The sequence below is a fragment of the Gastrolobium bilobum genome, unplaced genomic scaffold (assembly GCF_033153095.1).
Source record: "Gastrolobium bilobum isolate Gb01-03AN ecotype WA unplaced genomic scaffold, APGP_CSIRO_Gbil_v1 utg117561, whole genome shotgun sequence".
Lineage (NCBI taxonomy): Eukaryota > Viridiplantae > Streptophyta > Magnoliopsida > Fabales > Fabaceae > Gastrolobium > Gastrolobium bilobum.
Window position 1 is genome coordinate 1 of NW_026895644.1, and position 17,516 is coordinate 17,516.

At 38.9% G+C, this 17,516-nt stretch overlaps 2 non-coding genes across 2 annotated transcripts; both read left to right on the plus strand.

Annotated features, from left to right (window-relative positions):
- The first annotated feature begins 1,955 nt into the window (after positions 1–1,955).
- LOC133286340 (small nucleolar RNA R71) lies at positions 1,956–2,062 on the plus strand. Its single transcript, XR_009748111.1, has one exon. It is a non-coding gene; the product is annotated as a small nucleolar RNA R71 (small nucleolar RNA).
- A 4,797-nt stretch (positions 2,063–6,859) lies between these two features.
- Positions 6,860–6,965, plus strand: LOC133286347 (small nucleolar RNA R71). The gene has a single exon (XR_009748112.1). It is a non-coding gene; the product is annotated as a small nucleolar RNA R71 (small nucleolar RNA).
- Positions 6,966–17,516: the final 10,551 nt, after the last annotated feature.

Consider the following 17,516-nt stretch of genomic DNA (forward strand, 5'->3'; position numbering starts at 1 on the left):
GAAGCTTTTCTTCTTCCATGGTTGTCAGTTTGACGCTGATGATGACTGGATAAGTGTTGTTGTCACCAAGGAAAGCATATTTCATATTTGGAGGTAACTCCTTAAGCTCTACCTTTGGTGCTCCAAGAGGGAAGTCATCTTTCTTTATTTCTAGTTCTTCCTCCACTGGTTCTTTTCCTTTATCAGCAAGTTCAGTTTCTTCGTTGATTTGCTCTAACTCGAGTGGGGAACTCTCCTCTTCCATCATGTCATCAACTGCTTCTTGTATTATATCAACCATGAAACAATATTCTCCATCTGACAGATGTTTCATTGACTCGAAGACATCAATGGTGTATGTCTCTTCGTTCATCCTCAGCATCAGTTTTTCTTGCTCCACATCGATCATTGCTCTTGCGGTGGCTAGGAATGGCCTCCCCAGCAGTAGAGGAATCTCAGCATCTTCTTCCATATTCAGAATTACAAAATCTGCAAGGAAGATAAATTTGTCAATTTTAACTAAAACATCCTCAATTACCCCGTCTGATCGTCTGATCTATCTATCAGCTAACTGGAGAAAAACTGTAGTTGGCTTTAGCTCTTTGATTCCAAGGGCTCTAGACATGGAAAGTGGCATCCGATTTATACTTGCTCCCAAATCACATAATGTTTTTCCCACTTCAATATTTCCTATGGCTATAGGAATACTGAAGTTGCCCAGATCTTTCAGCTTGGGAGGAAGTTTCTTTTGGATGATTGCACTGCATTCCTTAGTTAAGGCCAATGTTTCGCACTTCTTCAGCTTGCGCTTCTTTGATAGAAGGTCCTTTATGAATTTTGCATAGTTCGACATGCTTTCCAGGGCTTCTGCGAAAAGAATGTTCACTTGCAGCTTTTTGAAGATATCTAGAAATTTGGTGTATTGTTGTTTATGGATTTCTTGTTTCAACCGCTGAGGGTATGAAACTCGTGCATAGGGAGACAGTTCTGCCGATTTTGGTTGCCTGTCTAAAGCTTTCTTTTTCTCCCATTTGAACAGCTTCTTTTCTGGACTGCTCTTTTTGGCTTCTCCTGCATCTTTTTCTTTCTCCTTTTCAGCTACAGGTTTAACTTCTTTCTTCTTCTCAACTGACGACTTTTCCACAGGTTGGATCACGATCCCGCTTCTGATAACTTTTCCACATTGTGTATTTGGGTTGGTACCTGTGTTACTTGAGAAGGTGCCCTGGGTTCTTTCCACAAACTGTCTTGACAGCTAGCCAATTTGAGTTTCAAGGTTCCGGATAGAAGCTTCTTGATTCCGGAATGAAGCTCTTGTTTCATCTCTAAAGGCATTTGCATTCTGAATATAGTCCGAGGTGGTTTTGGACAGCTGCGCAAAAGCTTTCTCCCACTCTGAAGTGTTGCCTTGAGGTGGGGGTTATTGTTGCAGTGGCAGAAAAGGGTTCAACTGATGGTTTGAATTGTAACTAAACCTAGGGTGTTTGTTAGGATTTTTCCACCCTTAATTATAGTTATTCCCATATTGGTTCCTCCCCGGATTATTCTGGTTCTTTTGATCATACCAGATTCTGTTGACTTCAGCGTTTTCAGGTGTCCTCGTGTAGTCACAATCTTCAGTTGCATGAGCACCTGCACAAATACTACAAGTTATTTGAGAATTACTAACAGAAGAAACTTGAGAAAGATTAAATTGCTTTGTAAGAGCATGTACTTGTGCTTGTTGTTTCTTATTAATTTGAAGTATTTGTTCATTCTGAGCCAATATTGCATCATAGCCATCCAGCTTCATGATTCCCGCTCTCCTTTATAGTGCTGGAGCATTTTCATACTCCTGAGAAGCTAAAGATTCCAACAATTCCAATGCTTCCTCTGGGGTTTTTGTTTTCAACGATCCTCCTGCTGCGGCATTCACCAAGGTTCTTGTGCTTGACGTCATTCCTTGGAAGAAAATTCGTCCTTTCTCCCAAGCTTCAATGCCATGTTGAGGATACTTTCAGAGTAGTCCTTTAAACCTTTCCCATGCCTCATACAAGGATTCACTTTCTTTTTGTTCAAATTTAGTGATATCTGATTTGAGCCTTGCCATCTTTGAAGCTGGGAAGAATCTGGCTAAGAACTTCATCGCTAAGTCGTCCCAGTTGGTGATGCTTCCTTCAGGCAGTGACTGCAGCCCAGCCCTTGCTTCATCCTTCAGTGAGCATGGAAATAGTCTGAGCAAGATGGCGTCACATGAGACTCCATTCATCTTTAAAGTATCACAGTAGAGTAGGAAGTTATCAAGATGAATGTAGGGGTCTTCTGTGCTTCCTCCAGCGAACTGATCTTTTTGAATCAGTTGCAGCAGTGCTGGCTTGAGTTAGAAGTTGTTAGCATCCACGGTTGGTCTAACAATACTTGTTGTTTGCGGCACTCGAGCTGGAGTCATGTAATCCCCAAAAGTTCTGGGAGGATTCTGAATCGCGTTGTTGTCAGCCATAATTTCTTCCTTCGGTTCCGTTGAACTTGAGGCTTCTTTTGCTTCTTTCGTTTTTCTTTCCTTTGCACTTTTTTTGAGTTTTCTTTCTATCTTTTCTATCTCAGGATCAAACTGAATGATTCGTGGGTTAAGAGTACCTCGCATAACCTAAGATTAAAAGGTGTGCAGAAAAACAGAAAAATGCAAAAACAAAAAAAAAAAACAGAAAAAGAATGCAAAAAATTCATGAATGCTAAATATGCAGAAAATTGATGCGGAATTTTAATGCAGAAAATGTTTTTGCAGAATTTTTAAAGTGTAGAAAATTAAAACGTCCAATCTAACCAGTAATTAGTTACTTCTAATGTTGAAGGGTCTAATCCCCGGCAACGGCGCCAAAAACTTGTTGCGACTCGGCAAGTTGTACCGGAGTACGAGATCGTTCCCACGAGGATCGGATTTTCAAACACTAGTTCGCTAATCGAAGTTTAGTTGGACAATCAAGAATTAGATTTGAGAGAATTGAAATTGAAACAAGCAATAACATGCAATTTAAAAATTCAGAATTAAAAAGACAATTGGAAAAGATGATGATTGATTAAAGAATAAAAACAAGCGTAGTTAGAGTTTCAACTTCCCCCAATTTCCTCTATATGCTATGAATTAAATTGTTAAGAATCCTTTCTTAATATAATGCCAATCAATTCTTTCTAAGTTAATCAAGGCTCAATTCCTCGTTACCCTAAATCTATGTGATCTCGAAAGAACTCTAGTTCCCCTATTATTCCCCAAGAAAACATGCATTAAGATCAAGAATTTAAAGATTGCACAATTGCCCTATGTCTATCCAGAGACAATTTAATTCATAAACATAAAGAGTCAATTGGGTTCCATCTACCCCTAACTACATAAAATTCTAGCCTAGAATACTGAATTGAAAAACAATAGTAAAGAAAAGAGAACCCCAAGCCTCCATTGGTGTGATGTTCACTTGGTTCCTCAGCGCTCCAACGCTCCGCAACAGGATTCCTCCTTCAAGTCTCTGTGTAATGCTCTGGATTCGTCAATAGGTTGACCCTCAGCTCTTTATTTATAACCATTGAAGCCATATCTTTTTAATTCTCCATCCAATCTCCCATGAATCTCTATCAATTAATATATCAAGATTGATTTGTTTCCACTTTCATTCCAAATATTACAAATCTGTATCAATTGGCAAATCAAATCAAATCTTGGGCTGATTGTGTTCGTATTTGGGCGCTCAAGCGCACTACGGGCCACTTGAGCGCGCTTCTGTGCCTCAATTTGGGAATTCTGCCTGGCTGGACGAGCTCGAGCGGCCAACTAGGCGCTCGAGCGTGCTCCTCGAAGGTGAAATCTTGCAGGTTTGGGCGCTTGAGTGCGCTAATGGGCGCTTGAGCGTCCTGGATTGCTCAATTTAGCTATTTTTCCTGCTTAAACACGCTCGAGCGTCCATTTCTACGCTTGAGCGTGCTATTCTGGCCCTTGACTTGTATTATTTTGGCTTCTTTTGGTCCATATTGAGCTACAACTCTTTGTCATGATTTCTTCATCACTTTTTAGCACCAATAAGTGTGGTTTTATCTTCAAAACGCAAAGAAACTCAAAATGTTAGCTCAAATTCTTATCTCATTATTTATATGTTGTAAAATCTTGAATTCCATGCAATCTACTACATATTTCTCATATAATTTAGCCTAAAATCATGGTAAACCAAAGGTTTATCATGCATGCAACGGTTATAATTTCGAAAGTCATACGAATTAATTAACATTGATTAATCATTAATTACACTACATATACCAACTGTAACAACCCGTTGTACACCGGTATTGTTAACATTAATTTTGATATTAAGCGCAGTTACAAACACAACAATTCATTTATAAAAAATGCGAGTAAACTTTTTTCCGTTTATTACGCGAGCATTTAAAACAATAAAAAGCGTAATAAATAAAAGTTGTGACCGTAACTGTAAACTCTTTGCGAAATTATTATTTAAACTATTTCTGTAACACATATTACATCTCTCAAGTCACTAAGGGGTTCCCATAAACCCACTTAGCTAAAATCTCACTTTTACGTTTTCTACCTATCCGAACATGGTTCGGTCTTTAAATATCTGCGGACAAACCGCATTCTACAAGCCTCCCATCTTTTAGTATGTTATTCTAGACTTAATTACCTTTCTAGGAAGCTATCACACGAGTCATAAAGTTCTCGTTTTCTCTGGATATTGGCGTTTGAAGTTGGACAAGCAATTCTGCCACCCAACCCCAAAACAGCTCCAAACAGCCTTCACTCAATCAATTATTCTGGACAATCCACGCAACCACTTGCTCTCAAATTTTTATAAAACAAACTAGACACCTAAATCCTCAATTATACATATCATACACCTAATTTGACCAAGAAAAGAAGCGAGAATAATTTTCCCAATCACTCACCAGATCTGCCACATGTGCAGTGGCAACATGGGCAGTCCGTTCTCTCTGTATTCTACAGGTCGGCTTCCAACCCAGAATTCCCTCAAATTTTGACACGAGATAGATGAAATCTCAAGCTTCAAAACAGTGTATGAAAAATCCCTATCCGACCTCTTTGGAGGGAGATATGTTCTCCCAAAGTTTACCTAAATTCTGCCAATTTCTAGAAAATTCGCCAGAGTTTTCTTTATTTTTCCAATAAATCCCAATTTTACAAATGTGTTCTTCAACCTCAATTGTACCTAATAAATCATTGGGTGGCACACAAGGACCAGCAATGTCTTGGTGCTCTTACAATCCTTCACAGTTATATCCAATTACTCAATTCATATCACATTACTTACATTATTAAAGCTTAACATATTTCAATCACCTAGATCTATCTGCATGCATTATTTAAACATACACATAATCATAATCCTAAAATAGGCCTATTGCCCTTTCATCATATTACATATGCTTCAATATTACACAAGATTCAAATGTAAGAATTACAATTCTCCAATTTACATCATAAACCATAAAGTCTCCAAATACATCATAAATAAACAAACCTCAAAATGAAACATAATACATATGCAACTAGACTTATGCAAAAGATGGCATGAACAAATATGACAATATACATCATCCTAAATCCATATGCAATGTTCATGCCCTAAGTCTAGCCTAGGCCCAATGGCCGCCAAAATGCAAAATATGTAAAAGTCCTACGTCCAAATCATCCTACGGGCTTCTTGCTCGTCGCTCCAACACCACTGCTACCTCCTGAAATAAAGCCCCTAAAGCGGGGTGAGATATACGAATATATCTCAATAACCTAGAGGTTCTGTAGAATACTCCGCCCAATGGCTCACTTCGATGCATATAAATAATACAACATAACATCTGAAAACGGGATAAAGAAAGGGATTTAGTGAAATAGGGGAGCATAGGGATACAAAATACGACGAAGCTGGAATGGTCAATGCCAAAACCACGCAACGTCCAACCTATTAGCTCGGCATATAAGCCTACGAGTTTCAAACCAAGGCGTGTTCCCAGAACATCGACCAAGGCACCCTTCATCCATATCCATCTGAGACTTCCTAGTGTGCTCCTATCCGGATCACACACCACGCCCCCAGGTCAACTGGAACTCCTTCTCGGAGACTTATCCAGCGGAAGTCCGTAACGCCCGAAGGCAAACAATCTACTGGCCAGAGACACGGTACATCCTATGTACCAACACACATACAATATGCATGAACATGTTATCCTATATTATTTACATACATTTCCTACCATCACCCTCAACGGGAATGGTGGAACACACACGGGGATCAAACCCCAGTACCAAGAGGTTACCTGTATAATCCTCTCCCACAGCTCCAACGTAATATATTTCCCGAGCTAGGGACACAAACAGAAATACCAACACGGAGAACATTTCCAATTAATTTTCCATTCACCAACACATGCAATCATCAAGTACATATGCATGGTTCCAAAAGACTTACCTCAATCCCTTTTGGTCCGGAACCAAGGGCAACCAACCGAGCACACGATTCAAGGTTCAAATCGACGGGAGGCAACCTACATTAATCATATACGGATCATTAATATACGGTGAATCCACCAAAGTCACAAAATGACATTTTTTCCTCCCCCTACAAGTGAGGTTCGACCATATTAGTGTAAAAATGCAAATTATTTTTCTTTATTTTCTTTCTATTTTTCTTAAGCATTCTAAGACTACCCCAATGTCATTTTAGGTGCCAATTTGAATCCTACATCACCACAACCTCATTTTGTCATTAATTTCACTCTAGGTTCAATTTCCAATTTCACCCGACCAACTACTGCACCATTTAGCACCATCCGAATCTCAGGTTTGCAACCATTGAAAAAGATTCTAACCTGACTACCAGCAGTCAAGTTATACTGAGGACACCTTCTCATCAAGTCCTTGAACCGGTTCCATGCTTCACATATTGATTCACCCTCTTATTGAGTGAAATTGGTGATATCATTCACCATCTGGTTATACTTCTCCATCGAGAAGAACTGAGCAAAGAACTTCTATGATAAATCATCCCAGGTTGAGATGCTTGCTGCAGGCTGCCTTTCCAACCAACTAAGAGCCTTTCCTTTAAGAGCAAAAGGAAATAGTCTCAGCCGAACTACATGATTAGACACTTGAGGATGTTTTGTAGAATCACAGATCATCAGGAATCTGTTTATGAATCTATGAGGGTCTTCATCATCCTCTCCACCAAACTGCTCTCTCTCCACCAGTCGAATATTATCGGACTTGAGCTCCCAATGATTGTTGCCCACTTCAGGATGAACAATGCTCGCATTGGGTCTGTTGAATAATGGAGTCAGAATAGTGTCCATGAGTGGATTGTCAGCATCATTGTTGTTTGCCATTTTATCTTCTTCTATCAGAATATCTAACTCGTTGAATGCAAGCTTCTTCCGAGCAAATTTTCTGTTTTTCTTCTCTGTTTTTGTGATCACAAAATCAAGTGGAAACTCAGGCTCTTTACCTCGCATAAAACTTAGAAAAGAGATTAGTAGCACTTGCTCCAAATATTACAAAAATTCAAAAATAAAAATAAATATCCAATCTTAAAACCAAAATCAACTTGACGCTCTCCGGCAAGTATACCGATCGCACAAGTAATATAATGATAAGTAGAGTATCGTCTCCACAGGGATTGGGTCGAATATCAATTAATAATTCTTTTCAAGAATGGATGAGTTCAATTGGTTTTGACAAATATTGTCGATTTGTGTGAAATCGAGAACTGAAAATAAGGCTTGTTTTTGTAATTTTTGTATTGAATAAAAAGAATAAGAACAAAGATGAATTTTTGTAATTGAGAGAAAGAATTGTAGCCAGAGCGCACTCACCTTATGATCCCCACTTATTACTTTGGACTGATTTAAAAATACTTATTTATATAAATACTCAGATAATTATCATCTAGAATTTATTAGTTAAATTCAAATCCCTTGGCAATTTAACCCTTTAACCTCAGTCGGAATCCTAATCCCTTAGTAACCCCTCATGAAAATTAAGCAATGAACACGATAATTCAAACATCTGCAATTAACATACGTCTATTCCTAGTACGCATATGAATTGTTACTTTACCCCATTTCAAGATGAAAACTCCAATATTCCTATCTAGGGTTCTAAACCTCAAACTATCCTCAACTATTAGATTGATCAAGTCTAACAAAGAAGATATAAAATACGCACAAGGTAAAGATAAAGATAATTATATAAACGAAAAACCATAAATCAATCCATCGTAACAAGGGTTCACATAGGGTTCGTGACCCTAACTACAATAAAAGTAAAACTTAGCCAACCATATTCATGGCTAATAAATCAATATTCAATATTCAATGGTGTAACACCCTCTCCTGTATGCATCCAAGAGAGTCGTTTGCTAATCGTTATTCGAGTTGTGGGAACGAATGAAAACTTTTTCTAAGAAAAGATCTTTGAGAAGTTGTTGTGGAAAGCTGAATCTAAGAAATTTTTTGATGGGAAGGACTTAAAATGTGTTGCTGATAAAATGGTTAACATTTTTAGAAAACCGTATGCCTTTAAATATTAATATAAAATCGATTTTTCAAAATATTTTTGTACAGTTAGCGAAATCTGAATGTAGACGCTTGGGGCTTCGCGTGCATATAAAATAATAGTAAATCGGAGGTCATTCGCCCCTTGAAACGTAACTCATAAGTTGACCGTAAACTGTTAAAATTCAGCATTAAAAATAATTCCTTTTCGCAAGACATTTTCAGATGTTCTTAAAATAGCCGCTGTTCGTAGAAGACTTAAAGCAGAAATAAATCATAGTTTTACAGTCATCCAAAAATCATCAAGTACCACATAATACAGTCATCCCAAGCTTAAAACAGTCAACAGAGAATAAATCCAGACAGCAACAAAAATATAACCGAGTTCAACATCCAAGTCCTCAAATGCTTTTACGTTCTCCTGCAATTTAAAATATTGCAGCCCCAAAGGGGTGAGAATAAACCCAGTAGTGTGGCAACAAAACCAAATGCAACAGTATTAACTAGGCACAAAATCATAAATAGTCACTTCAAACATCTAATCCTTTTCATCATATATCATAACGCGTATATAACGCCCTTTTTCCTTTACGCTCATAGCACCGTCGTGCGCATAGCATCACAGTGGGTATTCCTAATGGCTCCCATGAAGGTGAATCCCACTGTGGAACCTATGCGGACTGAAGCCAAGTGTCCCCTCTCCTGGTACCAGGCATGCCTATATGATGCATGCTCAGTCACATGTCCTCAATACAAATATATATATTTTCAAGATGTCATTAATCAAGTATACATGCCATGTTATGCAATCGCACCCAACAGAAAAATGTATTATGATGTAAAATGCATGCATATATCATATCATCCTTTCATATTCTTACCATTGGCTCATCATCATCATAACATACATAGAACAAATGTGAGCAACACATCACAATTCCATACACTAGCCAATAGTCACAGAAGGTAATACCGCCTACACATACCTCGTACGTCACAATTAAATGTACCAGACAGCAGCGTATAATCCAAAATTTACGGCTTTTGCGCACCTAATATACATTGCAACAAAATCAGAATACGTTTCAGCCTTCTCTATTAATTACCAATAATTCTCCAAGCCTAAAGGTTCATGTATCCATTCGGCCAACAATGTTATTTTCCTAAGATATTCTGACTTTCAAAACAGTCTTCCCAACGTTTAACAGTGAGGGTTTCTCAAGGTTCCTAAGCATGGCAGAATCGATTTTGACATAGAAGTTACTCAAGATTTTTATTCATACAATTTCCTATTTCTATACTCAGAGATGCGAAAAAGGAAGCTTATCATTCTGCTGTCTACATAATCTTAGATGGAGTTTAGCACACAATAAGGCTGGTCCAAAACAGAATCGGTTTCATCATACAAGGCTCATAACGTTTATTCAAATATTTAGCTTAACAACACATGGAGTGTGTGAAGGGAAACTAAACAACATGCTGCATATATAAGTTAAATAAAGCTTAGTTTATAACAAGTTTTATCAAGGCAGAATCGATTCCATCTCAACAAAGCATCAAGGATGATTTCTTCCAAAGCTCACGAATTCATTCAAGGATCGCTACAAGGGACCTAGGCATGCTGTCCAAATTATTTTGCTTCAAAAAAATTTAAAGGAACACCAAGCCATCATCAACAGCCCCATCATTTAACTTTAAGATCATTACCAAGTTCTGAAATTAATTCTAAGCTTTCATGCTTTCAACTAAGATCTGGGGGTTCATTATGGCGGAATCTAGAGAAAATAAATTACATAAGAAACCACTCCCTATACATGCTTCTCGGCCTGAACAGAAGACAGAGATGGAGGTTCAAAATTTTGTGCTTACCTTTCACTAGCGCACTAAGGAGACCAAATGGACAACACTTCAGCCCTTAATGATTCACGAAATAGCCAGCCCCACTCTTCAAACAGTGGTCGTGCGGATACAATAGGGAGAGGGAAATTAACTTGAGTTAGTTTATGAACGAATATCTCCTTTAAAGAAGGTGACAGAGGTTGCCACACATAAGTAACAACAAGACAAAACAATGTGTTACCTCTTGGAACAAATGGTGCACCGTCGAATGAAGAAGGCAGGGACAACGTGTGATTAAATTTTTGGTATCACTCTAAAGAGGTCCTCGGTTTTCAGTTAGGATACAAGGAAAAAGTGAAATAATTTCTTGAGTTCCCTCTGTACATATGCTTCGGTTTTGAAGTGTGAGAAGGAATGAAAATAGTAGATAGTGATGACAACTAATTTGTGTTGAAGTAGGAGGAAAGTTGTGTAATTTTGTGGTAGAGAAAGAGGGTGGTACAGTTGAGTGTCCCGAAACTCAAATTAAAGGTTTGATCTAGCTCCTTTCCTACCAAATCAGCGCATGAGAGATGGGAGGGGTGAAGTCTTAAGTGCCAATTTAAAGAAGAAATAAACCACAAATGCCCAAGCCATTCTTCTCACTTCAGCGCATGAAGGGGTGAAGGTAAGTTCAGAATTTTCCAGCCAATGGCAATACATGCACACTGCATTCCCCTTCCCTTATTGGGCGCAGGTGTTAAGGCTGAGTGGTGTTAGAAATTAGGCTAACTAAGATTGACATAAAGCTGAATTTTGATTGTCCACCCAAACAAGTTATCAGCTTGCTCCTCTGCCCAAAACAGCGCATCGTACAAGGAGATAAGAGGTGTGAGTTGGTTGCCATGTGTGATAGCCAACCAATAAAGAGTGACCTTGTGGGATGACTAGGCTAAGATAGAATTTGGACAAAATGAAGTGAAATTGGGCTGATTACATGAGAACCTCCTAGGGTCTTAAAACTCGGCCCACACAGATTTGTGGGGGAATAGGAGTATCCCAGCCCAATTTGATACTAACACAATAGTTAACCCAATAAAATCATGCATTCCAAAGCCCTATTTAATTCTTGTAGTTAAAATTCATATTTTATTTCTTATGGTATGATTTATACATTCTTATACCTTAGAATTAAAGCTTCATAAGTCTAAAATAAATCCTCTCTTAGTACTATAATTCAATAATCTCCTACTTAGTTTTAATCCTAGGCTAGTTCTCAATAATTTCGAAGGCCAACAAACATTACATATATATATATATATATATCAAATTTAATTTTTTCCACACGTGCATTCTTATCCTTACGGTCTTTTGTGTATTTTCCTAATTACGTGGGATGTTACACTCTCCCCACCAAATTGGAATTTTGTCCGCAAAATTAGATTACTTACTAATTAAACAATTCGGGATAACGTTCCTGAATGTCGTCTTCACGCTCCCATGTAGCTTCAGCTGCCGATTTGTTGTTCCACAGCACTTTCACCAACGGAATCTCTTTTGAACGAAGTTGCTTAACAGATCTCTCCAGGATCTGGAACGGCTGGACCTGGTACGTCAGATTTTCCCTTAACTCTATTTCTTCCGGCTGTAACACATGAGATGGATCGGAGAGATATCTCCTCAGTTGCGACACATGGAATACATCATGGATCCCTGACAAATTAGGCGGTAGCGCCAAGCGATACGCTGATTCACCAATCCGATCCAAAATGAGATACGGTCCCTGTAACACCCTCTCCTGTATGCATCCAAGAGAGTCGTTTGCTAATCGTTATTCGAGTTGTGGAAACGGATGAAAACTTTTTCTAAGAAAAGATCTTTGAGAAGTTGTTGTGGAAAGCTGAATCTAAGAAAAATTTTTATGGGAAGGACTTAAAATGTGTTGCTGATAAAATGGTTAAAATTTTTAGAAAACCGTATTCCTTTAAATATTAATATAAAATCGATTTTTCAAAATATTTTTGTACAGTTAGCGAAATCTGAATGTAGACGCTTGGGGCTTCGCGTGCATATAAAATAATAGTAAATCGGAGGTCATTCGCCCCTTGAAACGTAACTCATAAGTTGACCGTAAACTGTTAAAATTCAGCATTTAAAAATAATTCCTTTTCGCAAAACATTTTCAGATTTTCTTAAAATAGCCGCTGTTCGTAGAAGACTTAAAGCAGAAATAAATCATAGTTTTACAGTCATCCAAAAATCATCAAGTACCACATAATACAGTCATCCCAAGCTTAAAACAGTCAACAGTGAATAAATCCATGACAGCAACAAAAATATAACAGAGTTCAACATCCAAGTCCTCAAATGCTTTTACGTTCTCCTGCAATTTAAAAATTGCAGCCCCAAAGGGGTGAGAATAAACCCAATAGTGTGGCAACAAAACCATAATGCAACAATATTAACTAGGCACAAAATCATAAATAGTCACTTCAAACATTTAATACTTTTCATCATATATCATAACGCGTATATAACGCCCTTTTTTCCTTTACGCTCATAGCACCGTCGTGCGCGTAGCATCACAGTGGGTATTCCTAATGGCTCCCATGAAGGTGAATCCCACTGTGGAACCTATGCGGACTGAAGCCAAGTGTCCCCTCTCCTGGTACCAGGCATGCCTATATGATGCATGCTCAGTCACATGTCCTCAATACAAATATATATATATTCAAGATGTCATGAATCAAGTATACATGCCATGTTATGCAATCGCACCCAACAGAAAAATGTATTATGATGTAAAATGCATGTATACTTTCATATTCTTACCATTGGCTTATCATCGTCGTAACATACATAGAACAAATGTGAGCAACACATCACAATTCCATACACTAGCCAATAGTCACAGAAGGTAATACCGCCTACACATACCTTGGTGCTTTTAAGTACTAACCAAACAGCAGTGTATAAGCCCAACGTTTCAAGAATATTGCGCACCTAAACATAAGTATACAAGTCAGAATCCTATTCTATGGGAATTTCCAAACACTTCACACATTTATGTTTCTTTTATCCTTAATTTCCAAACTGTTTTACCTTATTTCTTTTCCTACTACATTCTGACTTCCTAATATATATATTTTCCAACGTAATACATCCCAAAACAGAATCGGTTTTGAACTTTTCTTAAGAGAAACGTTTTCTGCCTTCGTATAATTTTTTTTTTTTTTTTATTAAATTCATACAGCACCATATTCCATAATTTTTACTAAGTTCCACATGCATACTATACGGTTTTCTCCATGCTTTAATTCCTACAACATTCTGATTTCTCATAATACCATTCCCATTATGGTGCGCCAAAACTAATCATACTGTCCACTGTTTTATTTTGATTCAGAAAAACATTTAGGGATCCTTCACAACCGAACAGCCCAAGGTTCATAAGAAGATCATTAAAATTCATTTTCTGCATGCTTTCATCCTAGGTCCAAAGATCATACGGCGGCAGAATCAAAAAGGAACAAAATAAGCTAGAAAGCTATTGCCTAAGCATATATACCAACCGAAAGCTAGATGTAGGATGAGTTAAGGTTAAGAACTTTACCTCCTTGTAGCTCACAAGCCTAGTGACTCAGCCCTTACCCTTCTACCCTTCAAGTGTCACGCTACAAGGCTGCATGCAGTGGGGGATCACGCTCTAAGAACTCAGTTTCACAACTGCACGCAAGGGGTTTTACCTTAATAAAACCGTATGGAATAAAGGAAGGAATAAGAGGTTAGGATATGACAAGTTACCTCCTTGAAGTTGATGGTTTGACGACCTAAAACAGAGAACGAAGAGAAAGAGTTGATGCTTGGAGTTGTGCTATATACTCATGGAGCTCACGGTTTCTTTCTAAGATAAATGGAATAACTATAATGGTAGCAAGGTTGATGGTGTCCTATGGGAAAGGTTTCGGTTCAGCCAAGATGGGGAGGAAAGTTTCAAAACCTAATCTTTGTGTCTCTACTCCTCAAGGTCACGGTTTCGGTAAAGGAAATGGAGAATGAAATAGCTATGTTTGATTACCTACACTTCAGCGCTTGGGTGATTGAATGGTGAGTGGGAAGACTGATTTAAGGGCTTAGAAAAATTCATAAAGTATCTCACCCTTCTCCTTTCTTTTCAGTGAACAAGGAGCAAAGGTGTGCAGAATTTCTGCACCACTGAAAGAGCATGCAAGCTGGCCATTATATGCTTATTGGTTGCATGAGAGGAAGGCTGAATGAGGTTGAGTATTGCAGCAAGTTATCAGCCCACTTTTTGCCACTCCTATGCGTTTATGTCAAGAAATGAGAAAGGCTGACTTACTTTTATTTTAAGCAAACAATGATCAGAATTTTCCACTAAGTCCTATGCGTTCAAAGGGGATAAGGATGAGTCAACCATGTGGAGATTTTCACCCAATTAAGGGCTGCCCTCTAAGGATTCCTAAGAAGTGATATAGATAACAAAATATTTTGGGCTGAACTAAACCCTTTCAAAGCCACTTGGGCCAGCGACCTACTCATGTGATGAGGGTCCAATTTATTTAATCCAAATGCTTTATGTGACTACAAATCAGCCCAATTGTTAGTAAATTTGTTTTTATATCTTTTTAGTATTTTAATTTTCTTCTACAACTACCGCTAGATCCTAGTTATATCCTTTATTAAAATTTCACTTGTCTAAGGTACATTCGCATATATTCTAATAATTCAAGCAATTTCTCTACTTCTAACCATAGGAGTCAAAATTAAACACACATTCCATGTGATTCGAATTTTCAATCATGCATGCTTATGCCTTATAATAATGTATATATATTTCTTAATTACGGGGGATGTTACACTCTCCCCACCAAATACGAATTTTGTCCACAAAATTAGATTTACTTACTAATTAAACAATTCGGGGTAACGTTCCCGAATGTCGTCTTCACGCTCCCATGTAGCTTCAGTTGCCGATTGGTTGTTCCACAGCACTTTCACCAACGGAATCTCTTTTGAACGGAGTTGCTTAACAGATCTCTCCAGGATCTGGAACGGCTGGACCTGGTACGTCAGATTTTCCCTTAACTCTATTTCTTCCGGCTGTAACACATGAGATGGATCGGAGAGATATCTCCTCAGTTGCGACACATGGAATACATCATGGATCCCTGACAAATTAGGCGGTAGCGCCAAGCGATACGCTGATTCACCAATCCGATCCAAAATGAGATACGGTCCCAGATACCGCGGACTTAATTTCTTGACTCCCATTCTCCTGCCGAGCCCCGAGGTGGGTGTGATTCTCAAAAATACATGGTCTCCCACTTCAAAAGATAGAGGCTTATGACGCTTGTCGTAATAATTTTTCTGCCTGGCCTGCGCTCGCTGCATATTTTCTTTTATCTTCTTCACCTGTTCAGAGGTCTCTTGAATCACATCGGGCCCCAAAATACTTCGCTCTCCAACTTCAGTCCAACACAGAGGGGATCTACACTTTCTTCCGTACAGGGCTTCATATGGAGCCATTTGAATGCTGGAATGATAACTGTTGTTGTAAGCAAATTCAATCAAGGACAGATATTGGTCCCAACTACCTCCTTGCTCCAAAATACATGCCCGCAACATGTCCTCTAAAACCTGAATCGTGCGTTCTGATTGACCGTCGGTCTGCGGGTGATAGGCAGTGCTCAACCTCAAGTGGGTCCCGAGAGCTCGTTGGAAGGACTCCCAGAATCTTGAGGTGAACTTGGGATCACGATCACTTACAATGCTGGTAGGAACTCCGTGCAGTCTCACAATTTCACGAAGATAAATTCTGGCAAGCCTCTCCGTAGAATACGTTGATCGAACACATAAGAAATGAGCTGACTTCGTTAATCGATCTATAATCACCCAAATCGCATCATACCCTTCTCGCGTACGAGGAAGTCCTACCACAAAATCCATGGCGATACTGTCCCACTTCCATTCGGGAATCTCCAAAGGTTGAAGAAGTCCCGATGGTCTTTGATGTTCGTACTTCACCTTTTGACAAGTCAGACACCGAGATACATACTCAGCAATGTCACGCTTCATTCCCGGCCACCAAAACGACGTCTTCAAATCGTGGTACATCTTCGTGGATCCTGGATGAACAGCATAATTTCCTTTATGAGCCTCCTGTAAAACCTCTTGCTTTAATTCTTCATTCGGCACCACTAACCGACCTTGGTACCTCAACATTTCCTTGTCATCCCAGACTACATCTTGATTATTAACCAAACTTCGGACTAACTCCTCATCTCTCTGAGCTTCCTTAATTCTCTGAAATAATTCATTCTCTACTCTTACTCGGCCCAACCTTATGCTATGCTTTCTCTTCACCACCGACAGATTCATATCCCTGAAAGCCTCAAATAATTTCAATTCTTCCATCATCAAAGTTGCAGTGTGCAGAGTCCTTCGACTCAAGGCGTCGGCTACCACATTTGCTTTACCTGGATGGTATTTCAGTTCAAACTCGTAGTCCTTTAAGAATTCCATCCATCGTCGTTGCCGCATATTTAGTTCTTTCTGGTCGAATAAGTACTTCAAACTCTTATGATATACAAATAATGCCTCCATATTTTCAGCGCAAACACAATGGCGGCTAATTCCAGGTCGTGCGTAGGATAATTTTCTTCGTGAGACTTCAATTGCCGAGAGGCATAAGCTACGACCATGCGATCTTGCATCAGTACACATCCAAGTCCTTTCAAGGACGCATCACAGTACACTTCGAACTTCCTGGTTGGATCAGGAATGGTAAGGATTGGAGCACTAGTCAATCTATCCTTCAGCTCCTGAAAACATTCTTCACAATCTACAGTCCACTCAAAAGGCACATCCTTCCGAGTGAGGCGAGTGAGAGGCTGTACCAATCGTGAGAAATTTTTAATAAATCTTCTGTAATAGCCTGCTAGTCCCAAGAAACTTCGTATTTCTGTGACAGTTCTGGGTCGTTCCCAATTCCTCACCGCTTCGACCTTGCTGGGGTCAACTGCAATACCCTCAGCAGAAATTACGTGACCCAAGAATTGTAGACCACTTTGCATACAGCTGCTTCTCCTTTAAAATCTGCAAAACAATCCGTAAGTGTGCTGCATGTAATTCTTCATTGACAGAATAAATCAGGA